Consider the following 11,987-nt stretch of genomic DNA (forward strand, 5'->3'; position numbering starts at 1 on the left):
TTTCATTTTGTTGATGGTTTCTTTTGCTGTACAGAAGCTTTTTATTTTGATGTAGTCCCATTTGTTTATTTTCTCCTTAGTTTCTTTTGCCCTAGGAGATGTATCCACAAACATTGCTATGAGGGATGTCTGGGATTTTGCTGTCTATGGTTTCTTCTAGGATTTTTATGGTCTCACAACTTACATTTAAGTATTTTATCTATTTTAAGTTTATTCTTGTGTATGGTGTAAATTGGTGGTCTAGTTTTATTATTTTTGCATGTACCTGTCCAATTTCCTAACACCATTTATCAAAGAGACTGTCTTTGACTCCATTGTCTGCTCTTGCCTCCTCCTTTAATACAACTTATTTTAAATACATTTTTTAAGGCCCTGGCTGGGTCACTTAGTTGGTTGGAATGCCTGTCCCATATACCAAAAGGTTGTAGGTTCGATTCCTGGTCAGGGCACATACCTAAGTTGTGGGTTGGATCCCCAGTCAGGGAGTTCAGGAGGCTGCCGATTGATGTCTCTCTCTCTCTCTCTCTCTCTCTCTCTCTCACTTTCTCTGTCTAAAAATCAATAAATACGTTTTTGGGTAAGGATTAAAATAAATACTCTTTTCAGAACCTATGGGTCTTTTCTTTCTAAGACATCCTCAAGAAATGAGGGAATCTGAATATTTTCATTCTCCAAACTACTAATGTTTATATCCTATTAAATATTCCAGATTTTTTAAAAATCTCATCAGTTTGAGATGATAAAACTTTCAAAAATGTAGTGAATATTCATTCTACATCAGGAAATCTATTAATATTACTCATCATATTAATAAAACAAAAGAGAAAAATCATCTGTGCCTGACCTTAAGTCACAAAGACTTCATTTTATGTGTTCTAAAGACTTTATAGTTTTATGTTTTACATTTATAGCCACGATTCCTTTTGAATTAATTTTGTATAAGTTGTGAGGCTTAGATTGAGGTTCATTATTTTGCATATCAAAGTCCAATAGTTTCATTTCTCCACTGAATTGCCTTTGCACCTTTCTTTCGCTTCTATTTTTCTGGAAGAGATTGTATATAATTATTTCTTCTTTAAATGTTTGGTAGAATTCACCAGTGAAACCGTGGAGATTCCTACTTCAGAAGGCTTTTAAACAAGAATTCTTTAGTTGTTAGAGTACTACTTGGACACTTAGTTCACCTTGAGTGGGTTTTGGTAGTTTGGGGTGTTGGAATAGGAAACCCACCATGGGCTCTATGCACCCCTGCATGCTCTAGGTATACCCAAAATGCAAAGCTCCAATGACTCTTTATCTGGGCCCTTTCTCAGGACTGTGTTTGCTGTGAGCAGCATTGAGCTGCTAACCTCTCTCTCTCAATACAGAGCCAGTTTTAAAAGATAAATTCCCTAAATCCGTAGTTGGCAAACCGCAGCTCATGAGCCACATGCAGTTCTTTGGCCCCTTGAGTGTGGCTCTTCCACAAAATACCATGTGCGGGCGCGCACGTACAGTGCGATTGAAACTTCATGGCCCCTGTGCAGAAGTCGGTATTTTGTGGAAGAGCCACACTCAAGGGGCCAAAGAGCCGCATGTGGCTTGCGAGCCATGCTTTGCCGAGCCGCAGTTTGCCGACCACTGCAAATTCAGTGTTCCTTGGGGGCTATAGAAATCCATTACATGTGTAGCATCCATCTAATCTTAGCTGTATTGCCCCTATGGCCTTAGGAGTTATGTACAAGCCATGAAAATCAACATGAAGCTCATGATGCTTGCTGTGCTGTGAATAATAAAGTCCCTCATCTCTGACCTAGGAATCTTGTGTCCTCTGCAGCCTCCATGAAGCATTAATAGGTTAACTATTTAGCTTGTAAGTAGGGTAAAATTTCAGACCCCTCATAGTTCTTGACATACAGTGCCAGGACTGACCAGCAGACCCTGAGGGACAGATGCATGGATTATCCCAACACAACGTTTGCTGTGAAAGAAAGGCTAAGGGACTGCCTGGCTATAGCAACCAGACAGCCTTGATCACCTGCCTCTTTAGCCTTTTATTGTAGTAGCAGTTTGAGATAAAGTTTATCTTTTAGATACAATCAGTAAGGTAAGTAATCTTGGGAGGACACATGTGTTTGTAGTGTCTTTTAAGCAAGGACACCCAAAGAGTTAAGCATAATGATTCCAGTAAACACCCGGGGGTCTGCTCGTGCACAGACTTGTTTGGGAAGGTCACTCCCCCAAGTCAGAATTCCGATAAACAGGGCAGATGGCCTTCTGCACACTTCTCTTTTATCAGAATGTCCTTCCTACAAACTTTCTGACCAAGTCTCATGCTTCCCCACAATGCAGTTTCCAGGGAATTGGTTATTTAACCTAAATTATCATATTTATATTAGTAGTAGTCCCCTTGGCCCCCAACACAGTATTTCCTTACTGTTGTCCTGTTAATGTCTGCAGTGTCTGGTATCTCTTTTTTCATTCCTGATATTGTTAATTTGTGTTGTCCATTTTGCCCTTTGTGAATTTTGCTAGAGAATTATCAATGTTAATGATCTTTTCAGAGAAACAGTTTTGGTTTCATTGATTTTTATTTATAGTTTTTTGTGTGATCAAGTTCATTATATCTGCTCTCATCATTATTATTTCCTTCCTCCTGCTGCTTTGGGGTTATTTTTCACTTTTTAAAAAATTCTTAAGTTGGAAGCTTAGATTATTGATTCAAGATTTATCTTCTGTATAAACATTTAATGCTGTAAGTTTCCTCCTAAGAAATACTTTTGTTTCCTCTAACAAATTTTGGTATGCTTGTATTTTTATTTATAGTCAGTTCAAAATATTTGGTAAGTTATGGTTAGTTTGAAATTGATTTTCACGTGCTTATAGATTTTTTCCAGTTATTTTTCCATTACTGGTTATGATTAGAGAGCATACTTTGTATAATTTCAATTCTTTGTGATTTGTTATGGTTTTTGACCCAGGATATGCTCTATCTTGATGGCCTACGTGCAACCTGGAAAGAGTGTATATTCTGCTGCTGGGTCGAGTGATCTAAAAATGCCAAGTACTCCAGTTAAAGCTGTTGTTCAGTTGTTCTATATTAGTTGATTTTCTACTAGTTTTATTGATTACTGAGAGAAGAATGTTGAGGTCTACAGCTATAATTAGGGGTTTGTCTATTTCTCCTTTTGGTTTTGTTTTCACTGTATGTATTTTGAAGATCTGCTGCTTGCCGTATATATTTAGGATTGCATGTGTTCTTAGTAAATTGACCCTTTTATCTTTTCATGCTTTCTTTATCCCCAGTAATTTTCATAACTTTGAAGTCTACTTTGATATTAATATAGTCATTCCAGCTTTTGTTTGGTTATTGTTTGCATGGGTATATATATATATATATTTTTAGACCCATCATTTTATTTTAATTTACCTATATCATTATATTTGAAGTGAGTTTCTTGTAGAGAGCAGATAGTTGGGACATGTTTAAAAAAATCTGTTCTGACTGTCTTTTAATTTGGGTATTTAAAACATTTACACTTATTGAAATTATTGATGTGTTTGAATTTAGGTCTATCTTCTTTGTTTTCTGCTTGTTTTTGTCTGTTTTTAATCCCTGTTTCTCCTTCCCGCTTTTCTTTTGGGTTATTTGAACATATTTTTGTACTTCACTTTAATTTTCCTATTGTATTTCTTATAAAACATCTGTGTATTTTGTTTTGTTTTGTAGTTGTTACTGTAGGGATTGCAGTATACATATTTAACTTTTCAAAGTCCACTTGGAACCACTTCATGTAAAATGTAGAAATCTTACTGCATATTACCCAAAGTAATTAACACTATTCTGGAGATACTGGCAGAAGGGATAAAAATGAGAGGGGGAAAAATGGAAAAAATAGAATAAAAATGATCATTATTTGTAGATGACATATTTATTTACCTCAAAAATACAAGAGGACTAGAAAATTATTACAGCTGTTAGGAGAATTCAGTTAGGTAATTGGGAGCAAAATTAAAAATCAACAGTCTTCACATGTAAAATAATAGCTGTATGCAAGATAGAGTGAAAGAAAAACCCAGGGATATCAAAAAATATACAAGAGGTATAAAAAGAAGTTTTTTAAAAAGTGACAAACACATGCTCACATTGAGGAAATGGAAAGATATTTTATAGCAGTTTCTTAAATCACTATGAAAGCAACCACAGATTCACACAGTTGATGATATGCTTGGCCAAAAGAATGAGCTTCCGTCTGTGGGATTAACATCCAACAGAAAGCTGAATCTCCTGCCCTGTTCAGTGTGTTTCAGTTGGTTGGGTGTCAGTTATCACAGGCACCAGTTCCATTCCCAGTCAGGGCAATGCCCAGGTCTCGGGGTCAATCCCCAGTAGGGGCAGCCAAAGATTGCCCATCTATGGTTCTCTCTCTCCCTCTCCCTTTCTCTCTAAAAATCAATCTTTTAAAATCTTAAAAGAAAGCTGAATCTCCCTAAATTGACTTGGAAATCCAATTTACCCACTAAAAATAATAGACAGGATTTATTTTTCTTCTGAAAATCAGAAAAATTAATTCTAAAATCATAAAAATTAGCAAGAATAATCAGAAAAATTATGAAGAACAGCACTAAAAGAAATTAATTCTACAAGACTGTAAGGCATATTTTAAAGCTACAATAATCAAAACAGTGTGGTAGTAGATCATGAATCAACAGTTCATTGGCACAGCTGTAAAAGCCCAGAAATGGACTAGAAACAAATCAGTAAAGAAAAGGTGGACCAGCCCTAGCTGGTTTGGCTCAGTGAATAGAGCATCAGCCTGTGGACTGAAGGGTCCCAGGCTCGATTCTGGTCAAGGGCACATGCCTGGGTTGTGGGCTTGATCCCCATTAGGGTTCATGCAGGAGGCAGCCAATCAGTGATTCTCTCTCATTGTTGATGTTTCTATCTCTCTTTCCCTCTCCCTTCCTCTCTGAAATCAATAAAGATATATTTTTTAAAAAGAAGAAAATGTGGACCACACAATATATGATATTGTAATAAGTGGGCAACCATCTGAAAAAAATTAAGTTGAATCTCTAGTTCATATTTTAATATATATTTGTATTTATTTCGGAGGAAGGGAGAGAGAGAGAGAGATAGAAACATCAATGATGAGAATCATTGATTGCTGCCTCCTGCTCACCCTCTACTGGGGATGGAGCCTGAAACCCTGGCATGTGCCCTGACCAGGAATTGAATTGTGACCTTTTAACTCATAGGTCCACGCTCAATCACTGAGCCACACCTGGCAGGGCCCTGGTTCATATTTTATAGCAAAATAAATTTTAGGTGGATCAAAACTTTAAACATAAAACTACCAGAAGAAAAAATAGAGGATTTAAACATAATCTCAAAGAGGTAAAGCATTCCACATGTGGCACAGGTAGAACACAAACACAGAAGCCATAAAAAATATACTGATAATTCCACCCGTATTTAAAAAACAAACAAAAAAAAATCTACAAGCTCACTTAAGCTTCAGTGTCTAGGGTTTCCACTGGAGATTTATTAGATAGGCATGATTAATTGAATCATTGACTACAGGTTGAACTTAATCTCCATCCCTCTTCCCTCCCAAGTCAGGCTAATATCATTGTGACTCAAAGCACCAACCCCCTCTAAGTATGTGGTTCTGGTGTGCCTAACCTTCTTACTGAGTTATCTCATTAGCATAAACTATCAGGTTCCATCATGGATAACAAGGACACTTCTAGCACTCTGAAAACTCCAAGGATTTAGGTCCTGGGAAGGGGGAGAAGGTGGAGGGGGAGCTTGAAAGGGAAGGGACTAGAAGGAGAGGAAGAGGGCCAGGCACATTTTTATGCCAAGGGAGGCTACTAGTAATAGCAAAAGACTGGAAATCAACAATGTCCAGCAACAAAGGACCAATTTAAAAAAATTAAAAATACATCCATATAATGGAATTCTATGCAATTAATGAAAGGAGTGGGCCAACTCTGTAGGTAGGTATACAAAATAAATTGCTGAATGTGCAAAACAATCTGTATGGTGTGCTTTATATATATGTATATTTATATATCCAAGGAGCCACCTCTAGAAAAATAAACAAGAAATTGGTAATAGAGGCTGGATCCACAGAAGAGATATCACTGGGAGAATAACTTGCTTTATTTTTATCTTTTTCAACCTTCTGATTTTTGTATAATATGCATGTATTACCTGTTTAATGAGACTGAAATATTACAATGCATTTGCACATTTCTCTGAAGATACTAAACATAATATATAATTTAATCTTTTGATTACTAAGGTCATTGTCATGAATTATCTATATATATAAAACCCTAATATGCAAATAGACCGAACAGCGGAACAACTGAACAACCGGTTGCTATGATGTGTGCTGACCACCAGAGGGTATGCACAGAACGTGGCGGGCGTCGGCAGCAGGCGGCAGAGTGTGGAACATGGTGGGCATCTGCTGTGGCGGGATGGTGGAGCAGGTGAGCGGGGGCGCCAGACCAAGGCAGGTTGCCGGTCGCTGTCACTGGGGCGAGCCTCTGCTGGTTACTGAAAATTCTTTGCTCCAATGTGCCGCAGTCCTGCCAGGCATTTGCACCTGCTGCCGACACTGGCTCTGCTCGCACCCGCTGCCGGTGCCTGCCACCGGCCCCGATCGCCTCTCAGGGCATCTCCACCTCATGCTGCTCCTCAGGGGCGATCGGGGCCGGCAGCCACCTCTCGCACCCGCTGCTGGTGCCGGCCCCACTGGCACCCACAGCTGGTGCCAGAGCCACCGCTCACACCCACTGATGGCGCCTGGCACGAGTCCCGATCACTCGGCACTGTCAGTAGGTGTGAGCAGCGGCTGCCGGCCCCGATCGCCCCTGAGGGTTTCTCCACATACTCCTGCTCCTAAGGGGCAATTGGGGCAGCAGCCGCCCTCGCACCTGCTACTGGCGCCGGTCCCAGTCGCTCCATGCCATCAGCGGGTGCCGGCGCTGTCAGCGTGTAGGAGCAGCAGCGGTGGGAGCGGGGCTGCTGGCAGACAGGGGACCAGGGGGCCAGAGCAGGAGGGGCCAGGCCGGTGTGCAGAGGATGGGCCAAGACCCACCCCTGTGCTCACCGCAGCCTTGTGGTCCACAGTTCCTTTCAAGGTGCACAAATTCGTGCACTGGGCCCCTAGTATTAAACAATACAATTCCAAGTGTCTATTAAGGCCCATAGACTGTTTTCATTCACACTAAATGACCCCAGGCTGCTGTGGTTTGAGTGTCATTTTTATCTATCATCTATCTATCTATCTATCTATCTATCTATCTATCTATCTATCTATTATTATTGACAGTATGATAGGTGTCCCTCATTTACTCCCCGACTGTTCTCCTCTACACGTAGTCCCAATCCCACCTCAAGCCTTCCCCACACTATTGTCTGTGTCCATGGGTTATGCATACATATTCTTTGGTTGATCTCTTCCTGTCCCTTTCACCTCCCTCCCCTCTGAGATCTATCATTCTGTTCAATGCTTCCATGCCTCTGGACCTATTTTGTTTGTTAGTTTAGTTTTTAAATCAGATTCCACATATGTGAGATCATGTGATATTTGTCCATCCATGCTGCTGCAAAGGGGAAGAGCACCTTCGTTTTTTACAGCTGCAGAGTATTCCATTGTGTAAATGTACCTGTGTCATTTTTAGTCTGTCTTCTCCCAGCTTTATTATTATTATTATTATTATTATTATTATTACTGCTGTCAACTATTCTTCCTCTGACTCAAACTTCTTTTAGATTGGCATTTTCAGTTTTGATGGGCCAAGAAACCAGACACATGGTCTTAATACACCATTATGTAAAATAGAGGGAAACTGCCTCTTTGATAGTTTGAGGAATCTTCTCATAATTGATGAGTTTTAGAGATTAGACTTATAACAACTATTTGCTTACTCAAGATTTTTACATATTCTCAGTTCCATACAATTGAATAAAGAACAGGCAAAGTATTATTGAAGTCACAATGTGAGGTTCTATTATTTAATAATGCTATATTGCTAAGTTCATATCTGGGGCTCTTTTTCATTCATTCAAAAACATTTTTGAGCATCTAGTGTACACCAGGGAATGTTCTAGGTGCTAGGGATACAGACAATGATCAAAGTCCCTTAGAATTTACATTCTAATTGGGGAGAGATAAAGCAGTAAGTACTATCAAGAGAAAAGGGGATAATGCAATAGAGCAATTAGGATGGGGGAGCATTAGACAGGATGGCGTATTAGTGAGGGTCTGATGGAAACGGAGAACCACTAGGCTATCACAATATCACATACACACCATCTTTAACATATAAAATAAGGGATTTATTATGGGGATTATAGGAGGCTGATCCTTTTGTGTCTGACAGGTGGGGATGATGGGTGTGAAGTGGGGAGGGAAGCAAGGGCACACTGGAGCCTGCCAGGTGAGCAGAATCCATGGGGTCTGAGTGGAACTCATGCCAATCTCTCAGTGTTTCCAAGCCTCCAACAATGAGTTGTTCTGCAAACCTGGCACCCTTTGTCACGTAGTAAAACATATACCTGGCCCAGGAGTCAGAATAGCTGAAGGAGGCAACCCAGCAGCAGCTGTGGTCCTGTGGGCCTGGCAGTTGGCCTATAAGCCAAGAAGATGAACCAACCAGCAGATAAGCAACAACGTTGGTGAGCACGTTGCTTGGACCTTTCAATTATAAAAAGAATCTGGATCTCGCTACTTTACTTCCATCTTCTAAATCTGGCAGCAAACATCTCTTGTGACCTATACTATCCTGGAATTATGCAGGGAGAATTCTGAGGAACATATCTCCAGCTTATCTAAATTTGCAACAAATAAATCCACTGCCGATGGTCAGAGGTGTCTAAAAATATTTGAGCTGAGAACCTAAAGAATGAGAAGGATTTAGCCATGCAACCATGCCAAGACTTGGAAGAGAATATTTCAGGCAGAAAAAAGGGTAAATGCAAAGGTTCGGGGGCAGTGATATAACTGAGGTTATTTTTAATAATGAGGGTGGGGCCTGGTGAGAGGGAGAGTGGTACAATATATCAGAGGTAGAGGAAGGGACCAGACCACGTGGGGCCGTGTAAAATATGGTAATGAGCATGGATCACTTTTCTGTAAGTGCAATGAGAAGCAAAGTTTTTAACAGGAAAATAGTAGTTTGACCTGATTTACATTTTTTTTCTCTATTGTAAACTAATTTAAAAGTTTAAAAAAAGGCAAAAGGTTAGCACCAAGAATTCTATCATCCAGCTTTGCTTTGCAGAGAATGGGCTTTAGTGAACAGGGCCACTTTTTCCATGACACCGAGCCTCCTGGTAGTCTACGTCGATGACTCCTAGAACACAAGGCACATGAAGCCCTTCAGTTGTGCAGGGAGGAAGTCCAAGTGTGGAAGCAGCAATATTACTTAGAGAACCACTGCAGGAGTTCCAGCCAAAGATCTACACTAGTTTTCTTAACTCACCAGTCTCATTCATATAGTCTCAATTCATGAACTCAGGTTGAAACAAAAATAGTATTACCTCTCCAGATTTGGTCTCAAATTGACTATCGCAATTCCCCCAAACAAAAAAACCCTAAAAGATTTGTTACCACTAAGTCATCCAGAGAATGTTTCACAAATCTTTTTGGGTTTTCCAGAGACTTAGAAGCATGAACAGACTGTTGAACCTCAGAGGGAAGGTAGGGGAGAGTGGGTGGGAAGAGATGAACCAATGAACTTGTATGCATATATGCATAACCTGTGGACACAACGGGGTGGTGAGGGCCTGGGGTGGGGGGACGGAGAGGGCTGGAAGAAGTTAATGGAGGAAAAAGGAAGACCTATGTAATACTTTCAATAATAAAGATTAAAAAAACATAATAATTTCGGGTTTTCAAAGACTTTCCAGAGAATATGCACAACCTCCTAAGGGAAACATATTGAAGGGCGCAATGTTCATGCTAATGTGTAAATCCTACTCTCATTATGTTTACGTTGGTCTTAGACTTGCATATCTTCTATTTTCATCAGACTTGGCTTACTTTACTTGAGATCATGAAAAACTTCCCTAAAGCAAGCTCTTCTGCCTGGATTATCTCTCCCTGCTAGCAATGCTTTCTTGCTGAAAGCCAAGGTTCAAATATTGAAGTGTGCTGAGGTGCCCACTTAATTAAGTAGGAATTAACATTATTATACATATCAATACAAATAAACATCTTTTATACCTTTCTAAAGAAAAAAAACCCAAAATGTTTCTTTCTTTCTTTCTTTTCTTTTTTTAAAGAAAGGGCTCTGGACAGACCATTCATCTTTAAAAAATAAAATAAAAATAAATTTTTAGAAATTGTTATTAACAGAGAAAGAAAATAGAAAAGTTTTGAACTTTAAATAGTTTGCATTATATACTCATCTTTCTGTAATCTTTAGTGACATATCTCCAAACATTCAGAAAAAGGGGAATACTATGCCATGACTTAAGAAATAATAAAAATTTTGGCTCTGATTACTAAACTTTATTAACAACTCTTTTTTAAAAAAATATTTTTATTGATTTTTTACACACTCATCTTTCTGTAATCTTTAGTGACATATCTCCATGTAAACATTCAGAAAAAGGGGAATGCTATGCCATGACTTAAGAAATAATAAATTTTGGCTCTGATTACTAAACTTTATTAACAACTTTTTTAAAAATATATTTTTATTGATTTTTTACAGAGAGGAAGGGAGAGGGATAGTTAGAAACATTGATGAGAGAGAAACATCGATCAGCTGCCTCCTGCACACCCCCTACTGGGGATGTGCCCGCAACCAAGGTACATGCCCTTAACTGGAATCAAACCTGGGACCCTTCAGTCCACAGGCCGATGCTCTATCCACTGAGCCAAACCGGTTAGGGCTAACAACTCTTTTATACATTAATGAACAATTATTTTACTTTCTTTAAAAATAGCTCTTAGATAACAAAATAAATTATCAGCAAATTCAACCATAAATTAAAAAATAAAGTAAAAAATACCCTTGAAGTTTCATAAACGCGAGCACAGTAATATATATATTAGTATTGATTACAGTGTCTCTGTTCTTTGTGTAAGGTAACATAAAGATTATTCCCTTGCCATTGTTGCAAGTTCACAAATTTTATGAAAAGGCTTCACTATTTTTTCCCAGCTTAATTAACTTGCACTTCAGTTGAACACAACAGACAATAATGGTGTTATTAGTGAGATGTGGTAAAAGAAATGGTCATGACCACTCAGCAGATCATGTAAACCTAAAATATCCCCCAGACCTTCCAGTCTCAACCTGTAGATCTCATTATTAAATAATTTAGAAAGAACTATTAGAGATGACTTCATGAGCAGACTGAACTTTGCCACTTTGCCTTTTGCCAGTCACAAACGCATGTATTTTTGCCTTTAAAATGAAACAATACTATTCATTTCCAATGAGACTAGGTGTAAGGGAAAAACAAAGTCATGGATTTTGTTGTTGTTGTTAATCCCCATGGGAGGCTATTTTTCCATTGATTTTTTTAGAGAGTGAAAGGGAGTAGAAGAAACAGAGAGAGAAACATCGATGTGAGAGAGACACATTAATTGATTGCCTCTTGCATGCACCCTGACCAGGGCCAGGAATTGAGCCTACAACGGAGGTACATGCCCTTGACTGGAATTGAACCCGGGACCCTTCAGTACATAATCCGATGCTCTATCCACTGAGCAAAACCAGCTAGAGCAAGCCATGGATATTTTTAAGTTGCACTACATTATTTTAACTATTTAACTAAAAAGTTTAATTACCAGATCAGTGCACCATTTTTTTTTAAATCCTCACCGGAGGATATGTTTATTGTTTTTTGTTTTTGTTTTTGTTTTTTTTAAGAAAGAGAGAGAGAAACATCAACTGGGGATCAAACCCAAAACCTTTTTGGCAATATTGAACGACACTCCAACCAACTGAGCCACCCGGCTATGGCAAGTGCA

The sequence above is a fragment of the Myotis brandtii genome, unplaced genomic scaffold (assembly GCF_000412655.1).
Source record: "Myotis brandtii unplaced genomic scaffold, ASM41265v1 scaffold71, whole genome shotgun sequence".
Lineage (NCBI taxonomy): Eukaryota > Metazoa > Chordata > Mammalia > Chiroptera > Vespertilionidae > Myotis > Myotis brandtii.